This window comes from Triticum urartu, chromosome 1A, assembly GCF_056163025.1.
Source record: "Triticum urartu cultivar PI428250 chromosome 1A, HENAU_Tu73, whole genome shotgun sequence".
Lineage (NCBI taxonomy): Eukaryota > Viridiplantae > Streptophyta > Magnoliopsida > Poales > Poaceae > Triticum > Triticum urartu.
In genome coordinates this window covers 424,074,505-424,089,866 of record NC_141873.1, presented here as the reverse complement: position 1 = coordinate 424,089,866, position 15,362 = coordinate 424,074,505, and the positions used below count along the sequence as shown (strand labels likewise).

The 15,362-nt window shown below is 46.1% G+C and overlaps 1 long non-coding RNA gene across 1 annotated transcript in view; it reads left to right on the top strand.

Moving 5' to 3' along the window:
- LOC147991518 (uncharacterized) overlaps nucleotides 1-14,972 on the top strand; it is a 167,195-nt gene extending 152,223 nt beyond the window's left edge. Inside the window, exons 2-3 of the long non-coding RNA XR_015613933.1 lie at nucleotides 14,509-14,566; nucleotides 14,654-14,972. This is a non-coding gene — a long non-coding RNA (uncharacterized LOC147991518). The remainder of the gene's footprint in view (nucleotides 1-14,508; nucleotides 14,567-14,653) is intronic.
- Nucleotides 14,973-15,362: the final 390 nt, after the last annotated feature.

The following is a 15,362-nucleotide window of genomic DNA, read 5'->3' as shown; positions in this document are numbered from 1 at the left end:
AAAACATAATCTCGAAATACGCCAACCCAACATGTACCATTGGAGACACCTGTAGTACTCCTTTATAATCACCCAGTTACGTTGTGACGTTTGGTAGTACCCAAAGTGTTCCTCCGATAAACGGGAGTTGCATAATCTCATAGTTATAGGAACATGTATAAGTCATGAAGAAAGCAATAGCAACATACTAAACGATCGGGTGCTAAGCTAATGGAATGGGTCATGTCAATCAGATCATTCAACTAATGATGTGACCTCGTTAATCAAATAACAACTCATTGTTCATGGTTAGGAAACATAACCATCTTTGATTAACGAGCTAGTCAAGTAGAGGCATACTAGTGACATTTTGTTTGTCTATGTATTCACACATGTATTATGTTTCCGGTTAATACAATTCTAGCATGAATAATAAACATTTATCATGATTATAAGGAAATAAATAATAACTTTATTATTGCCTCTAGGGCATATTTCCTTCATGTACATGGAGAATCCACCCCGTGGCAGGTGCATGACTCACGACGGTGCACGACTATCTCAGTTACAGATATGTCGTGGGGCAGGTGGTCCACAAATTTTGTGCATGCGCAGGATATGTCCCGGGTCTTCGAAAACCGTGTTCATGGGACATCAAAGGTGGCTTCGCGACGACGACTCATGGAGAAAACGGAAGGATCTATTTGATGGTGAAACCGAACCCCGAAGACGCCCGCGTACGAGGAGCGGCGAGGAAATAGACGAGTTGTTGAAAAATTGGAAAGAGTGCCCACTATCGGGAAAGAAGAGAAAGGCGCTAGAGCCGCTGCTGAAGGTATGGAAACCGAGGTCTGTTTTCTGGGACTTGGCGTACTGCAAGATCCTCCGTGTGCCTGACAGCCTTGATGTGCATATCACGAAGAACGTGTGCGAGAGTCTGCTTAGTACCCTGCTCAACATGCCAGAGAGGACCAAATATGGGCCGGAAGCAAGGGCAGACTTGCAATCAATGGGCATTAGGGAGGAGCTTCACGCAAACCGCCCTAATGATGATGATGATGAGGCAAAGGACACGGAAAGTCATTGCAAAGGCAAAAACGCCAAGAAGATCGAATATGAATGCCCTCCCGCATGCTTCACTCTAAGTCAGGAGGAGATCGAGAAGTTTTTCACCTGCCTCGTAGGAGTAAAACTTCCTTACGGTCACGCGGGGAAGATAAGCAGATACCTACACTCGGCGAAGCAGAAGTTCAGCGGGATGAAGTCTCACGACTGTCACGTGCTGATGACACAAATACTTCCAGTTGCAATTCGTGGGATCATGGACGTGCACGTCCGTGAAACACTATTTGGCCTATGTAACTTTTTTGACGTCATCTCTCGGAAGTCAGTTGGCGTGAGGCAACTCAGAAGGCTACACGAAGAGATCATGGTGATACTATGCGAGCTTGAGATGTACTTCCCGCCCGCATTCTTTGATGTTATGGTGCATCTGTTGGTCCATATCGTGGAGGATATCATCCAACTCGGAGCGATGTTCCTGCACAGCATGATGTTGTTCGAAAGGATGAATGTTGTCATCAAAGGATACGTTTGCAACAGGGCACGTCCAGATGGAAATAGAGCCAAGGGCTTTCTGACCGAAGAGTGCATCTCCTTCTACACGAGTTATCTAGGCATCAAGAACCCCATTGGTCTGCCCGTCAATAGGACTCAACAGGCTCGCTGGATGGGGTCACCGCGAGGGTCACCACGAAATGCATGTCGACTTCAAGGGTCGACTCGCCGACTTTGAAAGAGAAAACCTAGTCGCGCTACAACACATAGACGTGGTCGATCCTTAGGTGGTAGAGCACAAAACCTTTATTGAGAAGACGTACAATGACCGAGGCCAACAGAGGACGGACGGAGATATAATCAAAGAGCACAACTCATGTTTCACGCGTTGGTTCAAGGACAAGCTTCTGTCGTACCCTTTACATGAGGATTCTTCCGCGGAAGAACAACTCATATTCGCCATGTCACATGGCGCCAAGCACAACCAGATGACCTATGAGGCGTACGATATCAACGGCTACACATTCTACACCGAGGACAAGGACATGAAGAGTGATGGTTATCAGAACTCCGGGGTAACGATGGAATCCTACACCGCTAACGATAAGGACAGATACTACGGAAGGATCGAGGAGATCTGGGAGCTGAGCTACGCTGCAGAGAAGGTCCCGATGTTCCGTGTCATATGGGCCAAGAGCGTCCTAAAAGAAGACCGGTATTTCACCACCATGGTTATACCCAAAGCCAAATCCAAGACCGCGGGCGCAAACGTCACCGCGAAAAATGAGCCATGGGTACTGGCTTCCCAAGTGGACCAATGCTTCTTCATTACCGACCCGTCAAAGCCCAGTCGTGTTGTCGTGAGGAGAGGCAAAAGGAAGATCATCGTAATGGATGGAGTAGCCAAGGAGCAAGACTTCGAAAAGTACGATGACCCAAAGATCGAACATGACGACGACGATGAAGTAGCAGCATACACCACAAGAAGAAGCAGGACCACCCTACCTAAAGGACGTCCGTTCCACAGAAGAACTCCATTTGCGAAAAAGAAGGGCAAGAAGATTATGAACAGATAGCTAGCTAAGATCGACTGTATTTAAATCGTAGTCTTCATTTCTCGGTTGTATTTCATGGGCACTTTTTGATACCATGAACATTTTTAAATTTCATGGCACTTTTTGAATTCATGAATATTTTTTCAAATTTGATGATATTTTTTCATATTCAATATGATAAAATATTGAATATTCATGAGGACACTCGATCTCGATCCCCCTCCATCTCGATCTCGATTGCCCCTCCATCTCGATCTCGATCCCACCCGCACCCTCCCCCGCTAGCTCCACCGCCGCCGACAACCCACTGCACCCTCCCCCGCTCCACCACCGCTGCCGAGGACCCCCCACACCCTTCCCCGCTCCACCACCGCCGACGAGCACCCCCCGCACCCTCCCCCGATCCACCACCACCGACGAGCACCCCCCGCACCCTCCCCCGCTCCCCGATGAGCTCCGCCTCCTCTCCCCTCTTCATTTTTAAAAAAATAATAATAAAAAGTGTAGACTACAATTGTTGTTAAACAACAATTATTACTGTTTTTATAAAAATTGTTACTGTTTCATATTCATATTCATTTTCTAAAAAATTATTACATGCGACCAAAAAAATTACTTATGGCGCATGTCTGGCTGGTGCGCCATTGCTATATATAAAAAAAGATTACTAATGGCGCACCTCTTCCTAGTGCGCCATTGCTATGTAAAAAAGATTACTAATGGCGCACCGACCGCAGGTGCGCCATTAGTAAGATTCCCCCTAGCTAATTCCCTCCCTCTCGCCTGATCCCGTTCGTCCGTCTTCCTCGCCCCCTAGCTAATTCCCCCTGCTGCCCCGACCCACGGCGCCGCCGCCCCCACGCCTCCATCTCCATCGTCGCCGCCCCCGCGCCTCCGTCTCCGTCGCCACCCCCGCGCCTCCTCGAGCCGAGCGTCGCCTCCCTCGTCGTCCCCCCTCTGCCCATGGCCGCGCCCTCGACGTCCTCCCACCCAAGTGCCCCCTCCCCCGTGGCCCCGCCTGCGTCAACCTCGTGGTCGTCGTCCAACACCGCGTGGCCTGCCCAGGAGGATCGCCGTTGTCTTCCTCTTCGACTACGAGGACCCGGACGAGCTCGGACGCCCTCGGACGCCCACCGACTTCCTCCGCCTCGGCCACCATCGCCACCGCTCGACGCCGAATTCGCGCTGCCTCGACTAGCTCCGGCTACCCCGAGTCGCCCTCAACCTCCCAAGTGAGCACCCGAGCCTCTTTCCCCTCTTCCCCCTCTTGATTTCCTTCTGATGTGTTCTAGGGTTAGGGGTTGGAGAATTTTGGACAAGAAAAGGGGTTGGAGAATTAAGTAGCTAGGGTTGGGGAATTAAGTTGCTAAGGAGATTATGTTTAGAGCATCAATGATGGGTGTTGATATACCTTTGGATAATTTTGATTTTATTCATGTTCTCAAGGAATTGGAATTATCCAGGGAACAAATTAGTAAGAAAACTGAACACTGTTTGGATATTCATGACTCGAATGGAAATGTCGCCTCCCTGTGTCTAAGTTGGCATGATACTGTAGTGGAAGAGGAGGAGAAATTTACTGTTGTTTCTAGAAGAAAGAAAAAGTCTCCTGCTAAGAGAAATGTCACTATTTCTTCTCTTACCTCCTCTTCTATACCTTGTACTAGAGGTCAGCAAAAGAATATCAGTTCTACTTTGCCCCCTAGTAGATCTGGATACTATTTTTGTTAGGAGATGGTGTTATATTAACATGCATATATTGTTATGTTACGCAAATTGTATCATCTTGCCACTTAAGTCAGCCTTCCCTTTAAGCAGAAAATTCAGTTAGGAGCTACTGTTAGGAGCTACTGTCAAAAAATTCAGTTAGGTACAGTTAGGAGCTACTGTCAAAAACATGAGCTACTGTCAAAAAAATCAGTTAGGTACAGTTAGCATCATGTAAGAAAATGGCCATAATGTGCCCTGATAATGATGTATTTTGTCAAAAAAATATATAGTGGACTGCCATGATAATGACATGCTGCTAGTAGTTACTTCCACCATGAGTTTCATTAACAGCAAGTCAGTTTTGTTTATAGTTGAAAGTAAGTGTGTTGTTTGAAAATCAAACAGAAATGTTTTCTTAACTCAGAAGCCTATTACTGCACCTGTACTGCACATTACAAAGTCTCCTAGTACTTAACCCACCCAAGCTATGAGGCAAAACTTTCAGTTAACTGTTATGGACAATTGTCAATTTTCTGTAATGGTGATGGAACATTATAAAGCATTGTACTCCAGTGTATATGAAGGATACAAAAATTTTAGCAACTTCTCTGATTTTATAAAGTTGTTCTTATATGGGTGAAACTTCACTTGTTTTTAGGCTAGTGCAGGGTGTTGCTTTATTCTATCATCATTTGGAACTACGTCACAAATAAATTGGTCCTTCTTCTGTATTTGAAGTAATGACTGTTCATAAGCTGAGGCATGGATTAAGTTGTTTCTTTGCTGTACCATTATATCTGGATGATTTTTTGTTTGGTGACCTATTATATCTGGAATGGAAGCTCACATAAGTTGAGCTGATTTTTTCCATATGAAAGCAGAGGACCATATGGTCTGTGGCTGGGTTTTGTCTCCGACCATTGTGTCGTGATGAATTTGCAGGTACCCCGAGAGGCCCTTGAGTTTGTCGGAATGTCGATTAACTTCTGTTTCGGCAAATTCGGGTACTCTATATGTCCTATTTTCAGCAAAGGTCATGCTGAAATTTTCCGTGAATTTTAGCACGACTTTGCTAAAAATAGGACATATGGGGTACTTGCGACTAATGCATGGGCCGGGGTATCGTATTACTTAGTTAAGTAGGAACAACTGCCCCGCCATTCTTGCTGCATTAAACCATAGGTGGCAATAGAGCCAAGTGATTAGGCCCAACTTAGAATTCTCCTTAGCATCGATAAACCCTAGATGATAAACCCAACATAGGTGGCAATAGAGCCAAGTGATTAGTGCCAAGTGATTAGGCCCAACCTAGGGTGCCTCAGCATCGATAAACCCTAAATGATGAAAACTTAACTTGGCTTCTATAGGGTGCCTCGGTGTCGATGAGAACATAAATGATGTACGCTTAGGCTTTTAGGGTGCCTCGGCGTCGACAAAACCTAAATGATGAAAGCTTAGGCTTTTAGGGTGCCTCGACATCGACAAACCCTAAATGATAAAATCTTGGCTTTTAGGGTGCCTCGGTGTCGATAAGAACCTAAATGATGAAAGCTTAGGCTTTTAGGGTGCCTCAGCGTCGACAAACCCTAAATGATAAAAGCATAGCTTTTAGGATGCCTCGGTGTCGACAAACCCTAAATGATGTAGTTTTGAATTATGAACGTAGGATATGTAGTCATCATCATCGGACGACGAAAGTCACCCGGCGGAGTGCGACTGGTGCCACGACGATCGAGGTCTCTGCGACATGCCTCACCTGGACGATGATCGGCGCTTCAGCATTAAGCTCGAGGAGACCTTCGAAGTTGAAACGGTACACAACGACGACAAGTGTTATTTTCATAATTAAGCATGACTTCAACTATTTCAACATGTAATTTTCATCTTTTACAATTCGAGTATAGCTTATCCCATGCCATGCAAGACGCTATGTCTTGGAGAGGATGGATTTTGAAGACCATGAAATTTCTGAAACAAAGAAAATTCACCTAAGGACTCATCACGATGTGGACTTTGAAGTAAATCTATATAATTTTGAGAATGTAACCCATTTTGGTTGCAAAAATTGGGAAGCATTTTGCAAGATGTATGGTTTTGATGAGGGTATGCTTATCACCATGGATCTTGGTAATCATGACATCAACCAAGACAATATGGACATTTTGCTCCTTGTTGATACGCCTCCAGTTCTATCGCTATGTGAGTTTATCAAACATAGTTATTAGCTAATTTATATTGTTTATTTCAAAAATAGTTGACAGCTTATTTCCATTGACAACTGATTTTTATTGTTCAAAGAATGTGCGGGAGATGGTAGACAAAACCCACTACACCGATGGCTCTGAATTAACAACTTACAAGGAGAAAAATCATCTGGTCGGATTTTGTTCTGACATTGAGAATTACATTATCCACAATCAAACTCCTCAACATTATGGTAAATACTTGCCCCTAGTGCATGTGTTCAACTACGGTAACTACCATGGAGATACCCTGGTAAGATTTTTACTATTACGACATCCGTGAATCTTCTGCATACTTCTAAAACTAGTACATCATTGCTAACTATGAAGTTATTACTATGTTTTTCAATAGATAATCCCAGAGAATTGTGTGCCTCATAAGATGTATCAGAAAGGTAGTCTTAATGTTTTGAACATACAGCCAGGTCGTCCTACAAATCTCAACTGTCCATACGAGATTTCTAAAAGAAGTGGAGGCATGAAAATCAAAGGATGGAAAAAATGTATAGACAGTCGTAAGGAGCTTCTTGGAAGCAAAAGGAAGCGAAGCGCAAGAATTGGAGACAGGATGTTCTCCGTTCTCCATAATGGAGAGTCAGGGTCTATATTGTTTTATGCTATTTTAGCTTAAAAGGGTATTTAGGTCCTGCCTAATACTGATGATCATGTGCTAAGAACAGTTAAGTAGGGTTGGTTCGATGACTATCAAGATGATGATCCTATGACTTGTTATGAATAACGAGTAGAAGTTGTATGATGATGATTAGTAGGACTTGTTAGGATTAGTATTACTTCCGACAAACTCGATACTCGCGGTCTCGAGACTTGTAATGTTTTATCTTTGTTCGGTCTTTTGAATTCGGAGACTAATATGATGAATTGTATTCGGAGACTAATCTTCTATTGTATTCAATGAATCTGCTGTTGCTGTGTGCTACTGTCTATATTCTGTCAAATATATATTTTGTAACCTGTGCAAAAATCAAAAAAGTAAAAAAAACCCTAATATTCATACTAATGGTGCATCACTACAGAGTGCGCCATTAGTGTGCCAAAGCACATGGTTAAATATGGCCCTGGGAGGCATACTAATGGCGCATGGTGTTATATACTAATGGCGCACTGGGTGGTGCGCCATTAGTATACCAGATACTAATGGCGCACTAGTGGTGCGCCATTAGTAATAAATACTAGTGGCGTGATACTAATGGCGCACCAGTGACGCGCCATTAGTAGGCAAAACTGGTGCGCCATTAGTAGGCCTTTTCCTAATAGTGATGAGGCGTACGATATCAATGGCTACACATTCTACACCGAGGAAAAGGACATGAAGAGCGATTATCAGAACTCCGGGGTAACGATGGAATCCTACACCGGTAATGACAAGGACAGATACTACGGAAGGATCGAGGACATCTAGGAGCTGAGCTACGCTGGAGAGAAGGTCCCGATGTTCCGTGTCAGATGGGCCAAGAGCTTCCTAAAAGAAGACCGATATTTCACCACCAAGGTTATACCCGAAGCCAAATCCAAGACCGTGGGCACAAACGTCACAACAAAAAATGAGCCATGGGTACTGGCTTCCCAAGTGGACCAATGCTTCTTTATTACCGACCCGTCAAAGCCCAGTCGTGTTGTCGTGAGGAGAGGCAAAAGGAACATCATCGGAATGGATGGAGTCGCCAATGAGCAAGACTTCGACAAGTACGGCGACCCGAAGATGGAAGATGACGACGATGATGAAGTACCATACACCACAAGAAGAAGCAGGACACCCTACCTAAAGGATGTTCGTTCAAAAGAAGAACTCCATTTGCGAAAAAGAAGGGCAAGAACATTGTGAAAAGATAGCTAAGATCGAATCATGACGTGTCAGCCGCGCGCATGTGTGTGTGTCAGTGGCAAGCTCAATTATTACATGCAACTAAATTATTACATGTATCACTTGATTTCAACCATGTCATCTAATTTCAAATCTTTGCACAATGGTTTAAATTGTATTCTTCATTTCTCAATTGTATTTCGACATATGGAAATGGCATTTCTTCTATTCTAATCCTCTATCCAGTAACCTCTTTTGTTCAAAATAGCGGGGACTAATGTTGTCTGTACTTACCTACCTTTTGTAACATCTCCATCACCAAGTTGAAGTATCGACCACCTTCTTCTTGGATCTGGAATTTTTGTTCTTCTCCCTCTTGTTTTGTTGCAAATCATCATTTACAGGCACCTTGGGCTTCTTTGTGTTTTCTTCTGGTATTTTAATTGTTTTTATTTATCTTTATTATGGTAAAATAAAAAACATTAGTAATGGCGCACCCCTAGAAGGTGCGCCATTAATATACTAATTTTTTTTATGTTTATTCTGACATTTTATTTATTAGTGTTCCTTTTCCTGCTTACATTTGCAAACATTTTTTGAAAATGCGAACATTTTTCTAACTCACAAAAAGTATTGCATTTGTTAATATTTTTTGAACTCATGAATATTTTTAAATTTCATGGGCACTTTTTGAATTCAGGAATATTTTTTCAAATTTGATGATATTTTTTCATATTCATAAATGTTTTACCAAGTCACAAATGTTTTGCAACGCAAGTATTTGAAAATTAGTAATAACTACTTATATTGTAACATTTTAAAATTCATGGTCATTTTCTAAAAAAATATTATATGCAACTAAAAATCCAAAAAAAAGTTAGTAATGGCGCACCAGGAGAAGGTGCGCCATTGCTATCACGGTATTTACGGCGCACCCCTAAATGGTGCACCATTGGTATACCAACTTTTATGGTGCACCCCTAAATGGTGCGCCATTTGTATACCAACTTTTATGGCGCACCCCTAAAAGGTGCGCCATTGCTAACCCTCGCCAGTAAAATAACCCCGTCCACTCCCACTTTGTCCCCTCTCCCTCTGGCCTCTCTCCCTCTGAGGGAGTCCTGGATTAGGGGGTGTCCGGATGGCCGGACTATACCTTCAGCCGGACTCCTGGACTATGAAGATACAAGATTGAAGACTTCATCCCGTGTCCGGAAGGGACTTTCCTTGGCATGGAAGGCAATCTTGGCGATACAGATATGTGGATCTCCTACCATTGTAACCGACTTTGTGTAACCCTAACCCTCTCCGGTGTCTATATAAACCAGAGGGTTTTAGTCCGTAGGACAACATACAGAACAACAATCATACCATAGGCTAGCTTCTAGGGTTTAACCTCTCCGATGAGACCTTCCTCCCCGGACAGATCTTCGTCTTCGGCGGTTTCGCAATGCGGGCCAATTCACTTGGCCATCTGGAGCAGATCGAAAGCTATGCCCATGGCCGTCAGGTCAGATTTGGATGTTTAAACTACACGGCTGACATCCGTGGGGACTTGATCCTCAACAGATTCGAGCCACTGTCGAGCACGCCGCACTGTCACGACGAGTATGATCTAGCTCTGCCGCCGAATAGTGCCCTGGAGGCCGCACCCGCATCGGCTTCGACCCTTAATTCGGAGCCAACCGCGCCGATCGAGGATGGGTGGTTGGACGCCGCCTCGGGGGCTGTGATCCCAACGACGATCGAGCCGAACACCAGCCCCGCACTCCACGAGACTCGTGACTCCAAGGAGCCGGACTCCTCTCTGGACTCCGAACCCTCCGCGCCCCTGCCGATCGAATCCAATTGGGCGCCGATCATGGAGTTTACTACCGCGGACATCTTTTTGCACTCGCCTTTCGACGATATTCTGAAGACACTGAAGTCTCTCTCTTTATCAGGAGAGCCCTGGCCGGACTACGGTCAGCAAGGTTAGGATACGGACGATGAAGAAATTCAAAGCCCACCCACCACCCACTTTGTAGCCACTGTCGATGATTTAACCGACATGCTCGACTTCGACTCCGAAGACATCGACGGTATGGACGCCGATGCAGTAGACAATGAAGAACCAGCGCCTATTGGGCCCTGGAAAGCCACCTTGTCATATGACATATACATGGTGGACACCCCAAAAGAAGGAGATGGCGATGGAACAGCGGAGGATGACCCCTCCAAGAAACAGCCTAAGCGCCGGCATCAGCGGCGCCGCTCAAAATCCCGCCAAAGCAAATACGGTGATTCCAGCACGGGAGATAATAATACTCCGGAGAGTGCCGAAGAAAACCCCCTCCAGCAAGATTCAGCACAGGAGGATGGAGAAACAAACCCTCATGAGAGAGCGGCAGACAAAGAGGTCATGGACAATAATTATACGCCTCCCTCCAGAGACGAGGCAAGCCTCGACGACGACGAATTCGTCGTACCAGAGGATCCCGTCGAGACAGAGCGTTTTCAACGGAGGCTTATGGCCACGACAAGAAGCCTCAAGAAAAAACAGCAGCAGCTTAGAGCTGATCAAGATTTTTTAGTCGACAGATGGACTGAAGTCCTTGCGGCCGAAGAGCATAAACTTGAACGCCCCTCCAAGAGTTACCCAAAGCGCAGGTTGCTACCCCGATTAGAGGAGGAAGCACTTAAACCTACATCACCAGCACTTGATACGGTGGACCGGCCACCTCGTGGCCGCGACAGAGAGGCCTCTCGGCCCTCCACTCAAGACGCACCCCGTACCAAGGCACGGGAAAATGCGCCAGACCTGCGAGATATGGTGGAGGACAAGGCAAGGCAAACAAGATCGATCTACGGATCGCATGGGCGCCCCATGACTCGAGACGATAACCGTCACGCCAGACACAAATCCGGTAGGGTCGAACACAGCAGACAAAGCTCATTGGATCTACGTCGTGATATAGCCCAGTACAGAGGCGCCGCACACCCACTATGCTTCATAGACGAAGTAATGGACCATCAATTCCCCGAGGGTTTCAAACCCGTAAACATCGAATCATATGATGGCACAACAGATCCTGCGGTATGGATCGAGGATTATCTCCTTCATATCCACATGGCCCGCGGCGATGATCTCCACGCCATCAAATACCTCCCACTCAAGCTTAAAGGACCAGCTCGGCATTGGCTTAACAGCTTGCCAGCAGGATCAATCAATTTTTGGGAGGACCTGGAAGCCGCATTCCTCGACAATTTCTAGGGCACTTATATGCGACCACCAGACGCCGATGACCAAAGCCACGTAATTCAGCAGCCAGAGGAATCGGCCAGGCAATTCTGGACATGGTTCCTAACAAAAAAAAATCAAATAGTCGACTGTCCGGATGCAGAGGCCCTAGCAGCCTTCAAGCACAATATCCGTGACAAGTGGCTTGCCCGGCACCTTGGACAGGAAAAGCCGAAATCTATGGCAGTACTCATGACACTCATGAGCCACTTTTGCGCGGGAGAAGACAGCTGGCTTGCTCATTGCAATAATATGACCAAGAACTGTGGTAATTTGGATACCAGGGATAGTAGTGGCAGATCGCGTCGCAACAAGCAGAGGCGCCGCATTAACGGCGACAATGCTGAGGATAGGGCAGTTAATGCCGGATTCAGAGCCTATAAATCCGGTCATCAAAAAAAGCCATTCAAAAGAAATCCTAGGGGCCCGTCCAGTTTGGACCGAATACTCGACCGCTTGTGCCAGATACATGGCACCCCCGAAAAGCCGGCCAATCACACCAACAGGGATTGTTGGGTGCTCAAGCAGGCAGGCAAGTTAGATGCCGAAAATAAAGACAAGGGGCTGCATAGCGATGACGACGAAGAGCCCCGGCCACTGAACAACAGTGGACAGAAGGGTTTTCCCCCACAAGTGCGGACGGTGAACATGATATACGCAACCCACATCCCCAAGAGGGAGCGGAAGCGCGCGTTAAGGGACGTATACGCGGTAGAGCCAGTCGCCCCAAAGTTCAACCCATGGTCCTCCTGCCCGATCACCTTTGATCGTAGGGACCATCCCACTAGCACCTGTCATGGCGGATTCGCCACATTGGTTCTAGACCCAATTATTAACGGATTTCATCTCACTAGAGTCCTTATGGACGGCGGCAGCAGCCTGAACCTGCTTTACCAGGATACAGTGCGGAAAATGGGCATAGATCCCTCGAGGATTAAGCCCCCCAAAACGACCTATAAAGGCGTAATACCAGGTGTAGGGGCCAACTGTATAGGCTCAGTCACACTTGAAGTGGCCTTCAGATCCCTGGATAATTTCCGAAGAGAGGAGTTAATCTTCGACATAGTCCCATTCCGAAGTGGCTATCACGCACTGCTCGGGTGAACCGCATTCGCCAAGTTCAATGCGGTACCGCACTACGCATACCTTAAGCTCAAGATGCCAAGCCCTCGGGGAGTAATTACGGTCAATGGAAACACCGAACGCTCCCTCCGAACGGAGGAGCACACGGCGGCCCTCGCAGCGGAAGTACAAAGCAACCTCTCTAGGAAGTTCTCCAGTCTGGCCATTAAACGTCCGAACACCGTCAAGCGTGCCCAGAGTAACCTACAACAAGACCGCCTGGCACGTTCCGAGCAGGCGTAGCAATGCGGCCCCAACCCTCGCAAAAATTCGACACCAGTGCTTCGCGTACATAACTACGCTCTAGAAATACCATGGGTAAAGGGGAGGGGCACCATCATGGCACGCCCGAAACACGGCTTAAACCGCACCAGGGGCTGCCAATTTTTCAATTTTCTCTTACTTTCATGACTCCATTCTTCGGAAGGCCTGTTCGCTAGTTCAATTGCCGCACAAACGATGCAAGAACCAGGGAAGCAGACAAGCCATGCCGCATTACGGAACTCCCAGGTGGTCTCTATCACGAGCAGTATACCTGTTTCGCATACCATTCCGCAGCCTGCCCCTGGAACGGACATGTGAAATAGTCCAACCTTTTGCTTATCGCATTATTTGTATCGTTCTGCTTTGATTGCAGCCCTTTTTAATAAACAATGCATAGCTTTTGTCTATTTTTGCATTACCTTTTTTTACAAATATATGTTCCTTAACGACATGTTGCACCCGTACACTTTGGTACGGCCAAAATACGCCAGGGGCTTTAAGTACCCATCAATATGGTGTGAGAAGTCCGAACACTTTAACAAGTGCGGCACCCCGAACTTATAGAATTATATGCATCGGCTCCAGATCATGTCTTGGGTCAATAGTTGGGTTTGCCCGGCTCCTATGTTTTGGTGCCTTACGTTCCGCTATGTCGGCTAAGGTAGCACTAGGAGAACTACTGCGATTGTGCCCCAGTTGAGCTGGGTCGAGCACCTCAGTAGAGAAAGCTAAAACTGACTGTCATGATGAAGCGAGAGCTGGTCACTGTTCGAGAGGTTTTTCGAGTCCCTAACACTAGTAGAAAATAGGGCTTTGGTCCAGGCCGGGTCAGCCCATTAGTCCCAGTTCAGTCCAGAACCAGGACCAATGTGGGCATTGGTCCCAGTTCGTGAGCCCAGGGGCCCGGCCGGGCCACGTGGGCCATTGGTCCCGGTTCATCTGGACCTTTTGGTCCCGGTTGGTGGGATGAACCAGGACCAATAGGCCTCGCTCCTGGCCCACCACCATTGGTCCCGGTTGGTGGCTTGAACCAGGACCAAAGGCTCCCCTTTAGTCCCGGCGCATGTCACCAACCGGGACCAATCAGGTGCCTATATATACCCCTCGCTCGCGAGCAGAGCACCCCAGTCCTCTGTTTTTCTTTGGCCGAGGGGGAGAGGGCTTTGTGGTGCTCTAGCTCACCTCCTATGCACATGAGGTGTTCGATGGAATGCCCGAGCCACACTACTTAAGCTTTCTCCTCTCAAAGCTCGACCTCCAAGCTCCATTGTCCTCGAGATTTGTCTAGATTTAGCGGTCCGTCACGCCTCGTCCCTGTCTTCACCGCCGTCGATCACCCGCACCGATCTCATCACCGACACCTCCGTGGTGAGCCTCTTGTTCTTATCTTCTTTCTGAAAGGAAAAATATTCTTACTTGTATGTTTAGATAGATACTTGTATCATTTTCTTACTTCTATTATTGCATCTTATATAGTGCGATGGTTTTGGTATCCGCCCCCATCGGCCCTCGTCCTGTCCATGATTCGGATGTGGTATGTATATTATCTTTATAACTACTGGTTCATTTATTGTTTATGAAAATTATGCCGACCAACGTGACATAGATTTTATTTATCTAGGATGTATGTGAATCGGAAATGCCAACCGACCCTATTGTCGAGAGGTTAAATTTAGTTGAAGAAGAAAACAATTTGTTGAAGGAAAAAATAAAAAAAATTGAGGAGGAGAAGATGATATTGGAGTTGCATGTTGCGGATGTCGTCGATGATCACAAGATCAAGATGGATGCAATGCGCTTGAAGATTAGAAAGATTAGAAAATATGCCATTCATACCGAGGTTTGGTATCATTATGCCGTTGGATCAATTGTTACCTTGGTTGCGATTATGATCGCATTTGTTTTCGCATTGAAATGTTTTACATAGTTTCAATGTATGGTTTAATTAATTAGATGCTCTGGAGAGTTATATGTTCTTAGCTGAGAACTATGTATGCACTTTGGTTTTAATGTGATGATGAACTTCTATTAATTTGGACACTTAATTATATATAATGCACGCAGATGAACCGGCAATGGATGTACGATGACAGACACACCCGCGAGTACATTAAGGGCGTGCATGAGATTCTCGATGCGGCTGAGGCAAACAAGCAGAATTGTTTTATGTGTTGTCCATGCACTGAATGTGGGAATACGAGGTCTTACTCTAACCGGAAAATCCTTCACTCCCACCTACTTTACAAGGGTTTTATGCCACACTATAATGTTGGGATGAGGCACGGAGAAATAGGGGTTATGATGGAAGACGGCGAAGAAGAAGACTACGA